The sequence below is a fragment of the Heterocephalus glaber genome, unplaced genomic scaffold, assembly GCF_053883595.1.
Source record: "Heterocephalus glaber isolate CG9 unplaced genomic scaffold, H.glaber_assembly_v1.0 deba00001457, whole genome shotgun sequence".
Taxonomy (NCBI): Eukaryota; Metazoa; Chordata; class Mammalia; order Rodentia; family Bathyergidae; genus Heterocephalus; species Heterocephalus glaber.
In genome coordinates, this window is record NW_028258305.1 from 39,704,974 (window position 1) to 39,723,903 (window position 18,930).

Here is an 18,930-nt window from a genome sequence, read left to right on the forward strand (position 1 = left end):
ACACACAGCTGGGCAAGAAGAGCACGTGAGCAAGTGGAGCACTGGTGGGGTTTCAGCCCTGGCACCACCTCATCAGTCAGTGTCACCACCACTGTCATTGTCATCATCACCATCAAGAACCTGGAAGAAAAATTAGGGCTCAGAGAACTAATGCTTACTCCTATTACTAATCATTCTAACATTCCTGAATTCCATTATGTACTAGAGACTCTTAAGTCTACTGCTCTGGGCACATCACCCTCCTCTTTAGGAGTCTCTTGGCTCTGTACTTCCTGCTGAAATACACAGGCTGTCATTCAAGATTCCTCTACCTTGAGCTTTTCCTCCTCTATTACAACTGGAACACTTCGCCAATACTTGCCCTATCCTTTCCTCTTTTTTCTGGAATACAAGCTCTACGAGGACTCAGACTTGTGTCTGCACTGTTCAAATACACATACCGAGCAACCAGAAGAGTGGCTGCCACATAGCTGGTGCCCCACAAATGACAATGAGAGCATTTGTTCATTGCAGGTCCTTCCACCTAGACACCCTCCTGCCTTCAAAATTGTATCCTTCCCTCAATGTCTTCCTGACTGATGCTACTGATCAATGCAATAAAATAGACTATGGAATGATGGTGATCTGCCTTGAGTTCTTCAACTGCTGGAGAAGATCAAATGTGCTTCTCAGCAGCCTTTACAAGTGAGCCCTTTTCTCATGGAGTTAACTGGTTAATTGTTTTGAAACGAGAAACTCGGACCTAAAGTACCTGGCACACCATACTCATGGACTAAGTTAAAGTGAATTCACTGTTAAGGTCAAAGTGCAAGCTGTCATCTTCAGTCACTGATGCTTCATTTTGACTTTCTTAATTCTGTTAATTTCTTAATACTTTCTTAATATGTTTTATATTTTGATACACTATTAACCTTGACATAAGAGAGGATATATCCTACAGTGACTCATCAATAAGAACATACTCTTTCTGTGGGTTGGATAAAGATACAGGTGAAGTTCAGGGACAAAACTCATGCAGGAGCTCTGCCATAACCAATTACAGTGGAGCCTGGGATGGATCTCTTCCCGTGATTGAGCACTCAAGGCATGTACTTGGGTTGTAGCACTGTAGGTTCGCTTTTCTTTTGTCTTTTTGTTGTTGTTACTGTTAAGCCTAAAAAAAGCATGAGACTTCTGAATAGTTGTGTTCATAGGTTCACTTTTTTCTATATTTGAAGACTCCATCACTTCTCGGCCTTTTGGCTAAGATCGAGTGTAGTATGAATAAGTTATGAATAAGTTCAATAATGCCACTTCCTACCCTAACTGCATGTACTAAATTAACAAATACTCTAAGTAACATGTTCCTACCACATAAACTAGATCAACATTACTCAGCAGCTCTGGAAAGTCCAATTTACCCAGCTGTTTCTGAAGCAACCAGATGATGGAATTAAAGTAGATTTTTTGACTCCTTAGGGGAAACTTCTTGCTCAACATTACAAGAATACACACAGTCTTTGATAAAGCTTGTCAGGGAGAAAGGAGAGAGGACAGGAACGGGAGAGAAAACAACAGGAAGGGGGGAAATGGGGGAATGGAAGAGGAGGTAGGGAGGGCGAGGGGAAGGGTCAAACTAAGGACGTTGACAGAGCAAGGCTAAAATCACCCAGTGCCAGGAACACAGTAGCTAGCCCAGGTCATGAATTTCATTCCAGAAAGTAGTATCTAACCAAATCTTCCTGGTATCTTCTCTGGGATTTATTTTTATTCTCTGGCCCAGCAGAGCTTTTCCAGCTAGTCTTGCACTCCTCATCAGAGTGGAGGTGTGAATTATATCCAGAGATTGTTCTGGGACCTCAGAGGACTCCCAGTTCTAAAAGCTTTTAACTCCCTCTGGCAAAGGATGCCCCTGGCCTGCTGGTCCCAATGCTCGCCCAGCCAACTGGTCCTGGCGGCTCAGCCCACGTGACATCCGTGTCTGCTGTGACCATAGGGATCTTTCTCCACTCAGGGATTCAGTTCCACTTTGTGGCCTGGCTTCCATTAATCCACCAGGTCTTGCCAGAGGCTTTGTCTTCATTTTGTAACCTGTTCCTGCTGATGCACTGACTTTCTTGCCAGCATCTTTGTCAGTCCCAAGACTTAAGATCTCTGGCAAGAAGCTGTGGGGGATTAGTTGAGGCTACAAAATAAAGATGCAACTCTTGATAGAGCCAAATATTCAAAGTTCGGCCAAACTTGTTTTTGATTTTTCTTCCCTTTAAATTAAAAATCGATATCAACACAAAAGAAGACCTTTTAAGCAAAATTAACAATGGTCTTTTAATGACAACAAAAGGCACAAACAAAAGGCTTTTTCCTCATACACAGCCTTAAGGGACCATGCCGCCCCTGGGAAGCTCCACATCCTCCCTAAGTGATCTTGGTCTCCCCAAAACAGCATCTTGCTTGGCATTCTGCTGGAGGCTCCAAGTAACAAAAGAAATATACATATATTTATAAATATATGTGTAAGGCTGCAAATAAATGCTGAGGAAACTTGTATTTTTATGTAAAAACAATTGTTATGTGATATTAGGACTAAAAACTATGAAATTCATACTAATCTTCAAAAACTGGCAACTAGGATTTCTTTCCCTATAGCTAAATCCTTTAAAAAACACCACTTTACTAAAAAACAATAGCATATCATTTTTTGAATGAAATATAGGACAAATCCCCTTGGTTATTAATGAAATATACTCTTCTCTCCCCCCATTAAAACATTAAAACACATACACACACTCAGGCTCACTCACACACATACCCTGGTAAATTTGTAAATGGCCTAGAGTTTTAGATGACACAAGATCAACACTCAAGTATTAGGTCTATTTTTGGAAAGGTCAGCGATGCTATCTGTTGTTTGAATCTGATTGGCCACATCAGTCAGTCAAGTGAGCAAGAAGAGGAAGTTATTTAAACTCTTATTTATAGATGATGAGGCTGATTAATTGCTCAGGCAAACTCCCAGGCTGCACTTTGCCCTTCTGGCTAATTGAGTTTATGTACAATGTAGTTGCAAATGGACAGATTCTGGTCTTTCCTCCCCTCTGACATGATATACTGCTTTAACAGAAGTGAAGAAGAGGATTAATACCTGTACATAATATCATATTTCATTCACTTCTCTAACAAATTAGCTTTTTTAGCCTTCCATTAGCAGAAGGTACAAACGGACAAACATATTCAACAAAGAAGTAACTTAAGTGAACTAGTGATGATGACCCATGAACAACCAGTACCGGAGACTCTGCAAAGACTAGTTAAGGGGAAGGAATTTAATGAGCAGATCCAATGTTCTGTCCTGTCTTCTTCTCTCGGAGTTGTTCACTGCCAACAGCTGAGAACATGGGAAAGGTCATTTTGGAAAGTCAGTCTTAAGCCAACTATGAAGAAAGTAAACAAGAATGAAAATGTTGCATTTCCCTAAAAGGTACATTTCACACATTTGGTGCTAGAGATACAAGTGCTAACTGTGATTAGCAGTTCACTTTGATTAACACCTACAGAATGAATGTGGCCTTCCTAATATTTACTTTACAAAATAACATTGTGTTAAGAACCACCTAGCTCCACTCATACCCTGCCTTAGTGCCAAACCGAGACAAGAAACATTTATTTAGGTCTTGTGGCCCAAGGTATTTGGTTCCACATCTGCTAACAATGGCTTCCAAATTTTGGCCAGGAAAAAGTCAGCCTGCAGGCTCTTTAACCATCGATTGTTGCCCGATGCCTTTCTATTACCCAATCTGGTGACCCTGGCCCAGCACACGGCTCAGTTATCTGTTCCTCACATCCTTTACTGACAACTAAAGGGACAACACAACCCCTGAACTCAGCTCAGAATCCCAGTGCCTGGTCAACCTTATCTCCTTTTTTTTTGGTACTGGGGATCGAACTCGTGTCCTTGCGCTTGCAAGGCAGGTGGCGGAACCACTGAGCTAAATCTCTAACCCTCAACCTTATCTCCTTAAGCTAACCTGAGTCTTGGTTACATCTTCTGGGTCTTAACTGCAGTCTATACAAAAAAAGGAATTTGTTTAAAAATTTTACTGTGTACTTACTATTTGCTAAGCACAAATTTGGGGTTGGGCATATAGAAATGAATGAGGTCACTTGTAAATTTTTAAAATTTAGAAACAAACACCTACAAAAAAATCTCATAGCTACCTGAATAGCAAATACCGGCTGGGAACAAGAAGAACTGGGTGGCATCTACCTGGCCAAGAACATGCACATAAAATATGCTACTTGCTACAAGCACACAATGAAAGAGCAAAGGATGTGTGTCAGCCAAGACAACCCAGCATGTAATGCAACACACACTACTTTGCTTCTGGGATTCCACTGTCAACAATGCTTCCAAAATCAACTGTCTGCCCTTCGTGCTGATCCAGCAGAGGTATGAGCACTGTTTTATGAAAACAGATTCAAGAAGTACAAGAACAAGATACTTAAAGGTACGCTGGGACAGAATCACGGTAACAAGTATACAAATTCAAGCCAACAAACCTTAAATTCTACATTTTAATAATCTTACATAAAGAGTGGGTATTCATCAGCCCACGTCTGCAGGGTGGTAGATGGGGTGGCTGCATGGGAATCCCTAAGGCTATCTGTTTCCTTTTTCCTCCACTGGCTGCTCAAGAGGTCATGTTGTCCTGGTCAGAATGTTCCCCTCTCTCTTCTGTTGCTAAAACTGCTACACCCTCTTGCCTCCCTCCTTAGAGTCTGTCTACAACAGGTCTAACTTTAGGTTTTCTGTGGTTTTTGTGGTGGTGTTAGCATTAGAATTGACTTTGAATACCAGTTAGAGTATTAAAAGACTCTCTTTTTTTCTTCCCACTTTTATCCTACAGGTAAGGATCCAAGATATTTTATGCTAGAGTGGGTCTCTGGTCATCTAAAGGGCTGAAGCAAGACTGATTATTAGTGAAATATTTCCGCCAAATATAAACTGTAAAATCTGAAGCCCAGAGACCTAGTCTCAGGCTTTCCTGGTATTTACTGGAGCTAAAGGCAAGGAGATTGCTGGCCTCTGAGATTATGTTACTTTTTTTCTATTTTTTTTCTTTCTATTTTTATTTTTATCTTATTTTAATTATAAGGCTTTAGGCAAGATTAATTCTGGGAGAAGCAGAAGTTCGAAAGGGTATGTTTCAGAAAGTTCCCCAAATGACTGTGACACGGGATGGGGCCTGGTTACCTGTGCAGTGTACTGTCGCTACAGGAGACACAATTCCCCAGCTCTCTTTTTAATCCCTTTGAACTCGTTTCCACCTCCTACAGACAACTGTAAGGAGGGAATGCTGTAAATTACTGCACCATACCCATTTTTCTGTGTTTTTGGTACTTGTAAAAGGGAGAGAAGCTAACATTTCTAAGCACTTACAAAGCACAAGTTACTCTGCTTTGTGATTTCACATATGCTATTTCTTTTATTTCTCCATTAGCTTAATAAGTTAAGTATTATTAACTGTGTATTTACAGATGAAGGAGTAAGTACAGAGAGGCTAAATACACTGGAAACGCCTTATCAGCGGGCACTGATGCGGTGCTATGAACTAGGGGTCAATGCGACTCTCAGCATCTCCTCTCTCTACACAGTCACGTTTCTCAGAAACATAAAACAGTCTCCTGCCCTCCTGCAATGCACACTTTCATTGGTAAACCAGTGTATAAACTGAAAGATGATGAAACTGAGGTGAAAGAAGCCGTCAGTGACAAGCTCATGGCAGAGTCCCTGGTTCCAAGTGCCAAGCTTAATCAAAACCCAAATAAACACACATAGAATCCTTTTTTGTGAAAAGCTTAGTCTTAACTTTGGACTTAGTATGCACTACTGTGAGAAACACAAACTGCTTACCACAGAGGAAATGGATGCTGGCTAATACAATCTGGCAGCTCACAGTGCAGCGCTGCCTAACCTGCCAGGCCCTAATGACTCTCAGCAGGGGCTCAGGATGCTGCATGAAATGCTTTATTCTGCTTGTTCAAACTAATGTTTGGGGTGTGCAATAAACTTCTCCAAAGCTACTTCCTATTAGGCAGACTTGAATATTCTCTATTTTATGGAAAATTTGTGCTTTATCAACCTGGCACTCTCATTTCCACTGGTAAGCTGACTGATGGCCTATGTCAGATATGCATACTGAGACTACGTCCAGTGACAGGCAGGCCACTCGTGTATGAACTGCAATGACATTTACACACAATATGTACACGGATACATATTGGAACAGACACCAATGTCCTGTTTAACAATTCTCTGGTGCACCTAGAGACCCTGGCCCCTTCACAGGCACCCACGTCACACCCCAGGGTGACAACTGTGTTCTCTCCACTGCCAGAGTGCAGGCCCATGAGCTCATTCCTCATTCCTTGGATTTTTCACATCATAATGATGTCTTCCCAGACAGAAATCTGAATTTAAAAACAAATGAACAAAAAACTATCTCAACAATTGGGGAAATTCTGTAAAGATTTTATATTATTATTATTATTGTTACCTACATGAGACCAAGGATTCTGAAAACTGCAATAAGAGACCCTGTCCAAAACAATAGAAAGATAAAGGGAAGATCAATATAAGCACAAACCACAGATATATGCTTCGTGATACTCTTGGGGCCTGTGAAAGTTAGTATACCTTTTTCAAGGCTTTTTAAAAAAATGCCAATGTAGCATTTGGGGCAAAAAGGAAACAAATTAATTATCCTACTGTTAAAACAAAACCAAGGGAGCTAGGGTAGGGACAGTAATGGAGTGCTTGTCTAGCATGTATAAGGCCCTGGGTAAGCACCTCAATAAAATAAAAACAAGAGTCCAGAGCAGAGTAGCATGTACCCATATACCAGCTACTTGAGAGGCTAAGGCAGAAGGATCATTTGAGCCCATGATTTCGAGGCCAGCCTAGGCAATACAGTGACATCATCTGTATTTTTTTCTTAACTAGTAAAAAAGTTGTATTTACTTAGAAGCATTCAGAATGTCAACAAAACAGCTGCAACTTCTTTTTCAATTACAGAGTGGTATTCAGTTAACAGAACAACATTTCGTATAAGCCGCATCAGAGACAACTGAAGATGTAAAACTACCGTCCCCATCGATAACTAATTTGTGCTGTGCACCAACCAGAACCTGCTTTAAATTTCCAGGCCAATTTATAACCCCCATACTGTACCAGGCAAGGTTAGTGGCTACTGAAACACCACCAGGACAGGGCTATCTAAAGACACATTCCATAGTGTGTTAATCATACAAAAAAAAAAAAAGACACTGTACAGTTTAAAAACAAACCTTACACAGCCTTACATTTCAATTTTTTTCTTTAAAAGGAGTGAGCTGTGTACAGGGGGGGGATAAATGCTTTATAGACAAGAAAAAAAACTTTTAGAACCAACTTATTCATCATCTTCATCTTCTTTCTCCTCCTCATCCTCTTCATCTTCCTCCTCTTCCTTCTTTTTCTTGCTTTTTTCAGCCTTGACAACTCCCTTTTTTGCTGCATCAGGTTTTCCTTTAGCTCGGTAGGCAGCAAAGACCTTTTTGTACTTTTCCTTCAGCTCAGCAGCCTTCTTCGCATAAGGCGGCTTGTCGTCTGCTGCAGTGTTAGTCCACATTTCTCCCAGTTTCTCTGCAGCATCACCAGTGGAGGGGGCAGGATGTTCTCCTTTGACTTGGGGGTGATACTTGGAACACAAGAAGGCCGAAGGAGGCCTCGTGGGCGCACTGGGATCCTTGAACTTTTTTGTTCCTCCTTTAAGGATATAGGTTTTCATTTCTCTTTCATAACAGGCCTCGTCTGCCTTTGCTGTGTCTTCAAATGTTCCTTTCTCTTTAGCAGACATGGTCTTCCACCTCTCTGAGGACTTCTTAGAAAGCTCTGAGAAGTTAACCAAAGATCTGGGTGCTTCTTCTTGTGCTCCTCTCGGCAAGTTTGCACAAAGAACGCATGTGATGACATCCTGCCTCTCGGCTTCTTTGGATCTCCTTTGCTCATGTTTACTTGTTTTCCTCAGTGAGGCAGAGAGCCGCCCAGTGTCCATCCAGCTCTCATTTGCCCCGGCGCTGTCTCTATGGAGCTCAATGGACGGCAATGGCTATGACAGTGGGAGCCAGACGCAGCCCCATCATCTGTTTGTTTTTTTTTTAAAAAAGATCCTGTCTCAAAACCAAAAGACAAACACCTCATTGCTTTTGACCTCAGAGTTGAGTTTTAACCTTTATTCAAATCTTCCTGGTCTTTTCCGCTAGGGCCCAATTTTCCCTCTGGTATAGGATTCCTTAGGTTGGAACCATTCAACAAATTATACGGGAAACATTGAAAATCATGGTTTCACAAACCAGTATAAGTAATAGTCATTGTTTATTCAGAGAGGTTTCAGTTTTCTTGGCAGAAAACAATGTAAACAAAGTCAGTTTGGTCACCATAAACTAAGTTCTATCCAAGAAAATCTCTCCTAGAAAGAGGTCAGAAGCCTTTTTAATCCCAAGGACCACCAACAGTTTCACAAGGAACTGTGGGAGCTGTGAACGGAAGCCTTATCACAGATACAGTGACCTGGCAAGCTGATCCTCCTACTTCCTGCTTCAACTCGCACCTGGCTCCCTGCTGCCTGGCCTTGGCTTAGAAGGCCAAGGCCAGGGTACGTCTGACCCTAGCAAACTCCCTACCCTTCTCTCAAAGGCCTACCCGCCTCACCCTCTTCTATTTAGCCTAAACTCTCCTCCGTGCCTTTGTATATGCTCTTCCCTTTGTCTGGGACACTCTCCCATTCTTTGTGTGGCTAATCCTTACATATTCCTTAGGTCTCCTTCCCTGACTCCCCAAGTCTGGGTCAGGAGTCCTCCCAGTGTTTCAGGGCCCCTCCTATGTTCCTCTTTGAGCAACCCCCACTGGAATGTCAGCTCCTCAGAGGCAATGACTCATATGTCTTCTGTCTTGTTTTATTTTTCTCGCCTTGAAGGACCTGACACCTGGCAAGTGCTTAGATCTGTTGACTAATTACATGAAACAAAACAAGGAAGTAAAGGAAGGAGGAAGTGGAAGGAAAGTACTTTGAGGAACTTCTGAGGGCAACTGCTTTGACGGTGCAAGTTCGTAGTACTAGAGTTCTAAGTTTTACTGACATCATCCGATCTACACAGACGTTATATCAGGACAGTCTCATTTTCCTTCTTATAAGTTACAAAGATTATGCACCTTTGGTTTTCTTGTGCAATAAGTAAGCAGACTCGGAGCTCCTGAGCAGGACAATAACAGAAATAACAGTAACTCCTTGTATTCTTAGGCTATTTAACAGCTTTTAAAGAGTGGCTAGGTGATGCTTGTATCAGTTCTGGGAGGCACACAGACAGTAATTATTTTTGCTCTCTCTTTACACATTAGGAAACTGAGGCTCAGGAACTTGTGACTTGCCAAGGTCACGTGTTCATTACATGACAGAGCCCGAGCCCTCAAGTAGGCCTTCAGTTGCCTTGAGGAGCACTGGGCTGGGCGCCCTTGGCAGTGTATAAGTCCAGCACCTTGCCTATCCCACCAGGAGCAAGGCTCACGAAAGCAGAAGTATCAGCTACTATCTCAAATAAATTAAAATCTAATCAAACTCTAATTTTATAATGTGGCCAATTTATTCTCCATGGGTGCCATCAACAGAACTATTACTCAACAGCAGTTTTCTTCATACAGATGGAAACTTACTTAAAAACAAGGGCCCCAGACCGCTCACATTCACAAAGATCCACAAGTTATGACTGTTGGCTGTTCAGCCTGGTGTGACCTATGCTCTCCTCCCAACATCAACAGGACACTAAGCTCACGTTAGAAAGAGCTCTTTGATTTCTGTCATCACGCAGATGAAAATGATCATTTAGGCAATCAATTTTTCTTTTTTTTTCCTTATAGCTCTGAGGAATAAGTGATGTACAGTACACTGCACATTTTCAAAAATGCACAGTTTTAATGACTTTTGACACATGTTTATATCCGAGAAACCACAATCAGGATAATGAACATATCCAGCATCACCAAAAGTTTCCTCTTACTCTTTGTAATCTCTCCCTCCCACCACTACACCACTCCATCCCCAGGCAACCATGGGTCTGCTTTCTGTCATCACAGATTAGTCTGCATCCTCTAGAATCTCATATAAATGGAATCATGCAGCATGTACCCTTTTCTTGTCTGTTTTCCTTTACTCAGGATAATTATTTTGAGATTCATTCACTTTGTTGTATATAACAATAGTACATTCCTTTTCACTGCTGTGATTCTGTTATGAGGCTATACCACAGTTTGGTCATTCCCTGTTGATGGGCATTTTCCTGTCTTTTGGTTATTATAAACAAATCTGTGATGAATATTCATGTGCCAGTCACTGTGTGGACATATGCTCTTACTCCTCTTGACTAAGTGTCTAGGAATAAAATGGCTGAGTAAAATGGCAGGTACATATTCAACTTTATAAGAAACTGCCCATTATTTTTTAAAAGTAGATGTATCATTTTACATTCCTACGAAACTTCTAGCTCTGCTATATTCTTGTCAACACTTATTTTAGTCTTTTTAATCTTAGCCATTCTATTGGATATATAGTATTATCTCATTGTGGTTTTAATTTGCATTTCCCAAATAATATATATCTGTTGAAATATTTTGCCTCAATTTTATTTTTTTATTTTTTTTTTTGGTACCAGGGATTGAACTTGGAACCTTGCGCTTGCAAGGCAGGCGCTGGAACCACTGAGCTAAATCCTGCCTCAATTTTATTAAGCTATTTGTGTTCTTATTCAAAAGTTGTTACAAATTCTTTAATATTCTGGAGAAAAGCTCTTTGTCAGATGGATAGATACAAAGATATGTTTTGCATCCCCCCCCCATGCTTTTTTTTTTGTTTTTTGGGTACCAGGGATTGAACTCAGGACCTTGTTCTTGAGAGGCAGGCGCCGGAACCACTGAGCTAAATCCCCGCCCCCCTCCACGATGCTTTTGATGAGAGAACAAACACTTTACTTTGAAAACAATGTATTGATTTTTCTTCTATATTTCATGGTATTCTGTACACTGATATTCAAGAAATATCTGCTAAGCCCCAAATCATGAAGATTATTTCCCCATGTTTTCTTTTAAACGTATGTTATCGTCTGAACTGTTTGTGTCTAGCCACATATGTTGAGATCTTAACCCCCAAGGCGATGTAGTCTGAAGTTGGACCTCTGGAAAGTGATTAAATCATTAAAAGTTGTGCTCTCATGAGATTAGAGCCCTTTTAAAAAAAAGATCACAGAAAATTAGCTGGCACCTCTGTCCTGTGAGGTTACAAGGGGGAGAGGATGTTCATCAGTGGCAGAAGCAGGTTCTCATCAGACACTCAAGTCTGCCAGTGCCTTGGCCTTCATTTCAGACTCCAGAACTGGGGGAAATAAATCTCTGTTGATTATATATGAGCCAGTCTATAGTATTTTGTTACAGCACCTTGAGTGGACTAAGACACAGTGTTCTCTAATTTTAGCTCTTACATTTAGGTTTGTAAATCCATTTTGAATTAATGTTGTAGTTGGTACAGGGAAAGAACTGCGACTCAACTTTTCAGTTATAACTTATTATTCCAGCATCATTTGTTGAAATCATTCTTTCTCAACCGAATTACTATGGCACCTTCATAAAACACCAATTGTCCATATCCAGGTAGGTCTATTTCTGGATTCATTATTCTGTTTCATTTATCTGCTTTTCTCTATGCCAATTTCACACTGCCTTGATTACAGTAGTTTTATGGTAAGTTTTAAAATCAGGTAATATAAAGCCCTTTCTTCAACTTTGTTCTTCTTTATAAAAACTATCAGGGCTATCCTGGGCCATTTGCATTTACATGTACATTTTAGAATCAACTTACAAATTCCCTTGAAATAGTCTGCTGAGATACTTGATTAATTGCACCTTTAGATCGATGATTAATTTGGGAAGAACTGATGTCTTAACAATGAGTTTTTGGGTCCATAAATGCAGTATTTTTCCATGTATTTAGGTTTTCTTCAATTTCTCCTTTATGGTATTTGGCATAACAGATCTTGGACATCTTTGGTCAAATTTTGTGCCAGGATCTGAAGACTCAAATCACAGAGCACGCTGGTGTCTTCTGTTTTGCTCTCAGTCCCTATAATACCTACTCAGTACCATTTACTTGAATTGCATCACAACCTTATGACCTTATTATATGTTGCTGTTTTCTCTGTTTCTTGTAAATGACTTACCCACCCACCCAAATTATAAGCCCCTTGGAGTAAAAATAATGTTATACTTATTTGTAAATCCATAATAATACTTGAGATATTGATAAGAAAACAGGAACTAAACCTTTTAAAAAGACTTCTAAAGTTAAGCCAACAAAACTGTCTGAAACACTACATTCAATACTAACTTACAATTAAGCAAATAAAAAAATATTAAATGTGTTTGTTGTGTTGAACAATAACCATGGATTAAGGGGTTTCAATGAATTGTGTGTAGCTTTGTTTCTTGTCCTCAGGTAGCTGAGATCCTGTGGACGAAATCACTGAAGAGCCCATAACCTATGTATCCTGACTGCAGAACCCAAAAGGTTCCCAGGCCTGTTGTTGGGGAAGGCTAGTTCTACAATGGCTCCTGTCTACTTTCCATTTCAGTCTATGGCATGTGAAATTCTGACAAATATCTGTTAATGTCTGATTGAGTCTGTTTACAAGACACAGGTCAAATTCCACCCATGGATATCCAAGAATTATTTCCAATGATTTCAGGTCCATTATTGGGTTCTGGCCCTATCTAATTCTCAGTATAACCCATGTACTCAGCTTGTTTATAAGCTCTTAAAATGTGGCCCACACCAATAGCAAATCAATTTCAAACTTATCTATCATAAAGAATATAAGACAGTTTAAAGAATCATCAAGAGTGTTTTTAAGCATTGAGCCAATTATAAGGATGGGGCATTATACCACTGCCACACAGATGAATGTGTGAGAGAATAGAGAAAGTGAAATAGTCCCCAAAATGAAAGCATAGGATGCATCAGGAGCAAATATATGAGACAGACATTATAGGGAGGGTCATGTAGCGGTACATAGCTCAGAGATTAAAATTTCCACTTTGAAAATAAGATATTTAGGATCTAATCAATGCTTTCAATTTATATTATTATTTACACAAGTCTCAACTTTTCCAACTTCCCTCTTGTCATCCATCTCAATCCATGTTACAAACTGTAGATAACAGGGGCTATAAATTATAACTGTGACAGTCACATAGCAATGGGATAGGTGCTTCATACAAACTGACTACAGGGTGTGCTAGGAATATCTTATCCAGTATTCTCTTGAAAATGAAAACAGTGTGATATAAACATAAACAGATTGGCTTGTGAGTTGCCTAGGGGATTAGTGAAGAACACTTCTGGGTGGGCCATGGAGCTGTGACCTGGGTACTATATATGGTTCCTGGCCCTTTTTCTTCTCTGGCATTGTTCTTCTGTTCTGCTTCCAGACAACATGAGGTGAGCAGCATTCCTCTGCTAAGCACCCCCTGCTATAATGTCTTCACCTTGGAGCCAGCTGACCATGGACTGAAACCTCTGAAATCATAAGCCAAATAAACTCCTTTAAGTTGTGGGTATCAGGTATTTTTTTCCCCAGCAATGGGAAAGCTGATCAATACAAATAGGAATTAGTAGTAACAGACATGTAAAAAGAGTGTGTAGGGGCACAGCTGTGACTATCACACAGTTAAGAACATTTAGTTTAAAATCAGCCATGCCTCAATACAAAATTTACTGATATTTATAAACCCAACAACAAACAATGGATGGTAGAGCTGCATTTTATTTCTTATACCAAGCAACCCTGTAGGTCCAACCCCTCAAAAAGCATATATATCTCCTGCATGAGTTGGGAAGACAAAGGTGTCCTTTCAAACTGCAAACTAGTAGAGAAGCGTCTTTAAAAAACAATTCCAAAGGTTCTGTTACAGAAGGATAATGACTACACTGTGAATATATGTGTTTTAATTCTATTGTTAAAAGCCAGATGCCATTACACTAAGAGTTTTTAAGATTTCATATAGACAAATGGATAGATAGACAAACTCAAGGCATACCAGGTGTAGTAGCACAGGAATGCAGCAGAAGAAGCCCCAGTCTCATGGACAGGAACAAAAAAGACAGGAGGAACAGGGCTAGGTCCCAGTGTCTCTGTCAAGGGCGCACCCCCCACTGACCTAACTTCCTCCCATTGGAGTCCACTTCCCAGGAGCTCCACGTTGCAAACCAAGTCTTAACACATGGGTCTTTGGGGGCCATCCCAAAGGACAGCGCCTTTACTACAGAGCTCTGAGAAGGACGAGTTCACCCATCTAACACACATGCTGGGCACTGGGCAAGGCGTGGCCCCTCCCTCCTCAAGCTCCGCCTAGAGGCCATGCTCCACAGGTCTTGAGCTGGATCCTTCCAGCCTGCCACAGGCAAGGTTCAGGCTGAGCTGTGCAGGTGCTCATCAGAGCCTGGGGAGTGCACCAAAGAGAGGAGAGTCAGTAATCAAGCCTCACAGAGCACAGCTGCCAATGACACACAGTCAGAACCCTATTTCCCTGATATTTAAAGTTCTGGCTTCTCTGTGTTCCGCTGCATAGCATGTAATAGCACAGACTGCTGGAGTAGGCAGCACTCTCCCTCACTCCTGTTTCCACCTACCTGCCTTGCCTTGCTTCCCTTCTCCATTCTGTTCTTTAGATCGTACTCCCTGCTTCCTTCCCTTTTGTTTCCTATGTGCACGACAGCAATAACCTCTGAAATGTCCCCCTAAAGACAAAAATTCTTACCACATATTTCAGGATTTGCCTCAAAATAGTCCACTGGAAGGGACTGGGACTGGGAAGTAAGTAGGGTACAAGACTGATGACAGATAAAAGAAGTGGGGTGATGGGTACCTGAGGTTCACTATACTATTGTACTTTTATTATTATTATTTTTTTGGTACCAGGGATCGAACTTGGGACCTTGTGCTTGCGAGGCAGGCGCTGGAACCACTGAGCTAAATCCCCGGCCCTTTTATGTATTTTTTAATTTGCCCATAAAAACATTAAAGTAAAATAAATACATTAGGAAAAAACCTTACCACATCAATATTTTGCCCTGAAAATACAGTGGAAGCTGAGGTGGGAACTAACCATGGATTTGCGTGTGTTGAGTCACTCTCCTTTACAATAGGGAGGCATGTCTTCATGCTTTCATTCCTCTTTACCCTTTCTTACACTCGATCCAACCTTGATACTTTGTATGTTGGGCTTTCATCAGCTTTTATAGAAAGAAATCAGTAATATTACTCCTAAGAGCAACTCTGGTAGCAGGCACTTTTGAAAATAATTTATAGAAAAGATATTATCTATAAGGGAAAAAAATAAATATTTGTGAAATAAAAGAGAGGCAGTGAGTCAGGTTATTGCCTTTCTTTTCTAGATAGTTTGTTTCACTCTCTTTTAATAGTAACTGGGGAGATCCCATGCACTAATCTCTGCCAGGGCATTACTCACACACCAATATACGTTCAGACAAAAGATAATTCAGTGTCACAGGAATCCCAGTCAGCTCCAAAATCATGCCCAGTTATGTTTCTGGCAGACATGCATTCTGGATCATCCATGAAGCTATTTAAAACTGCTTGATATGTTAGCACAACAGATTTCAAAGATCAAAACACAGGTGTGTATTAATGTTGCACAATTCTGCGGTAAGAGAGAACATGAGATCATTCCTCCTAGAAACAGACCCAAACACAAACACCCACCTGGGGTTCAGGTGTATAGCTATGTCTGCAGGCAGATGAATTTATCTCTGGAGTTTTGTTCTGATATAAATATGCTCTGATAAAAAATGGAGACTTAATATATTAATACCAGGTGTGTCTCTTTAGCTGACAATTATCGTATACACCTGCCTGTATGTTATTTTAAACCTCTTTAAAGACTCGAGAAATAGGATTATAGTCACTCATAATTTAAGTAGCCTTATTTATTTTTTTTAAGCCTTAATAAACAAGGGAGAGTAGAAAAAGATTTCACGACAGTAGAAATGCATTTCATGAGCCAAGAAAGAAAATTATCAAGATAAAGCCTTAAGAAATTACATGACTTAAAGTCATCTAATAAAGTAATGTGGACTTTATCCAATGATTCATTTAGCATTAAATAGTACACATATGTAAGGCATTACCCACTATTTCATAAGTCTCTGAACTACCTGGAAAGAGACAGACAGAAGAAACTAACAGACAGACCTATAGCAGGAAAACTCAACAACAAAAGGCAGTCCTGGTTCCTGCTGCCACTGCAGCTCTGGATCTTTAGTTAAAGTTGTCACAGTAAGCCAAAGATTAATTTCAGTTACAGAAGAAGCCAAACAATAGTGAAGATATTACTGATTCAACTGAACCAGTGCACATTTATTTTCTATGTTCAACTGCAAACTCTGATTGCTTAACAGACTAGGGGTCACATTTGTGTGAATAAGAGCATGAAGGAAAGTTATACATGTTTCTCTTATGTGTGTAACTGTGAACAAATTGTGACTCCCTGATAAGAGGTCTTTCCAAGAGAAACAAATCCTTTCTTAAAACAAAACAACACAACCATGAGAAGGAGAAGCATGCACACAAACATAAACAGGGGTTGCTTTTTGTGCACTGCCACCATTTGGTCAACAGATGTTGGTGTCTGCCCTCAGCTCTCACAAGCAAATCAATGTATTTGGATTTCGGTGTAGTACCTTCTATCCCAAAGTAAAGCGAAATGCCGTGTGGCTAGTTTGATGGGGTATGTGTGCATACATCTGGGTAAGAATTATAACGGCGCAAACACCTGTCAAGCCCATTTAGCTGCTGTCTGGCTGAATCAGTGATTGGCTCCATGATAAGGTGGCTGCTGGACTGAATAAACATTCAGACTTCTATAAAGCATGTCTAGGTACCATCGCTGGTTGCACTGTGCAGCTATTGCTTGCCCTGCACAGCTACTGCTTGGTGTCTTCATGTCTCATTATTACATGATCCTTCACTTATATTAAGGGAAGAAATATATTTTGTAAATATTCCTAATTCATTGGGGTGTGTGGGATTAATGGGAATCACTAATATGACATACCTAAAAAGAAAAAAAGGTAGAAAAGGAATCCTCACTTTTGGATCCAGAAGAACTGCAAGCTTGTTCCTACTTTGTGACTATCTTCACAATCCTAGTGCAGAAAGCTAACTCCTCTGGAGTTCAGTCTTACAACCTATAAAGTAAGAGAGAGATCTGGACTAGATTTGCACTCCCCAATCTTGGTAAGCACAAAGGACATTTTAACACACCAAAACCTCTATCAGGTGAATCAAATGACAGCAGTTATCACATGACAGAAGTTATACTTTAAGAATCTGTGCAATGAGAAAATATAGACAGAAAGAAATTCGGATGTAGTGACAGTTGAAAATACAATTCCAATTTATTAATCACAGCAGAGTCAGCATTCATTTTGAAAGTAATGGTACCCAGATGTTAGACATTGTTTAGTCTACAAACAACAGTTGGTATACATATGAATTTGTAGAGTCTTTGCAATAGCTCCATAGCAGACTCCTCCAGCCCCATTCTCCGTACAAAGAGTGGGAACTTAGAACTTTTACAGATGCCCTAAATACTTTCTGGCACTGACCTTTCATAATTCAGTCCTATCACAACCATTTACTAGGCCACGTGGCTTGAACACAGGAGAATTATTTCTGTTCCACAGTTTCCTACCTACACGGGGGGGGGGGGGTACCCTAGTGATGTTTCACTATGGCACTGTGAATCTGTGATTCTGGGTGTGATACATTTTAGGAGAAACTTTGAGATCTCTAATGGAACAGCCCTACCAAAATGTAAAATGATCATTTATCTTTTCCTGTTTCCCTGGAAATGTTTCTACACAGACCCTGAAATATCTTCTTATAGAAGGAGAAATCCAGTCTGTAAGCAGGGGACCATCAGCTCTGACACAGGTGTATAACTCCCATAACCCCCGAAATAGAGATTCCTGGGCAACAAGCTCCTTGAGCCTGAGATAACTCTTACCTGTCTTTTACAGGAAACCTGTAACTATGGGTTAAAAAAAAATGCTGAATAGAAGAGAGAGGAGGTTTCTATGCAAACCAAAGCAGGCCAACAGTGGTCTTTCTCCAAAAGTTCAGAATAAGTTTGGGATAAGATTCCAAGTATCACTGAATCCTTTGAGATCTTAAGGCAACAAGGCCACAAGTAGAAGCACAGATCATACAGATGGGCTTCACAGTCACTGAGAACTTGGCTCGTGGCATCAGTTCACCCAGATAGTAACTATCGATTGATAGCTATGTATTATCTAGACAAGAACTACAGAATGATAAACTCAGTTATGACAGAATCATCCTAAAGGACTAATTTCTCAAAAAGACATCAGACAATGCTGCATAAATGACTCTCTCTCTTTCTCTCTCTCTCTTTTTTTTAAAGGATAAAAATCCTGATATTTTTACCTTTAGGAAATTTCTACTGTTCAATATCTGTAGCTAGTACAGTTCTTTAACAAGGATGTTCTATACATCACTGACAAGCCTTTGGAAGTATACTACCAGTCTCATCCCTAACCCAACCAGCAGAAAAAGATCTACCAACAGATAATTAAATTAAATGGTCAAAGGAAACTCAATGCCATATATTTATGCCTTTGTCGCAAGACTCTAAAATGGACACAAATTATCCCCAGTTGTATAAAGAACCTTTAAAAATAAAATCAAAAAGAAAACTAGTATCTTTTAAGATAGTTTTCCTAAGAACTATCTTGGGAAAATTATTTAACAATTTATACAATCAAAAATTAT

At 40.2% G+C, this 18,930-nt stretch overlaps 1 protein-coding gene and 1 pseudogene across 6 annotated transcripts in view; both read right to left on the minus strand.

Moving 5' to 3' along the window:
- The window catches only part of Babam2 (BRISC and BRCA1 A complex member 2), a 413,096-nt gene that overhangs the window by 114,566 nt on the left and 279,600 nt on the right, over window positions 1–18,930 (minus strand). The gene's annotated exons all lie outside the window — the stretch shown is intronic.
- On the minus strand, window positions 134–17,319 carry LOC147827049 (high mobility group protein B1 pseudogene; annotated as a pseudogene). Its single transcript, XR_015453027.1, has one exon. The product of XR_015453027.1 is annotated as a high mobility group protein B1 pseudogene (transcript).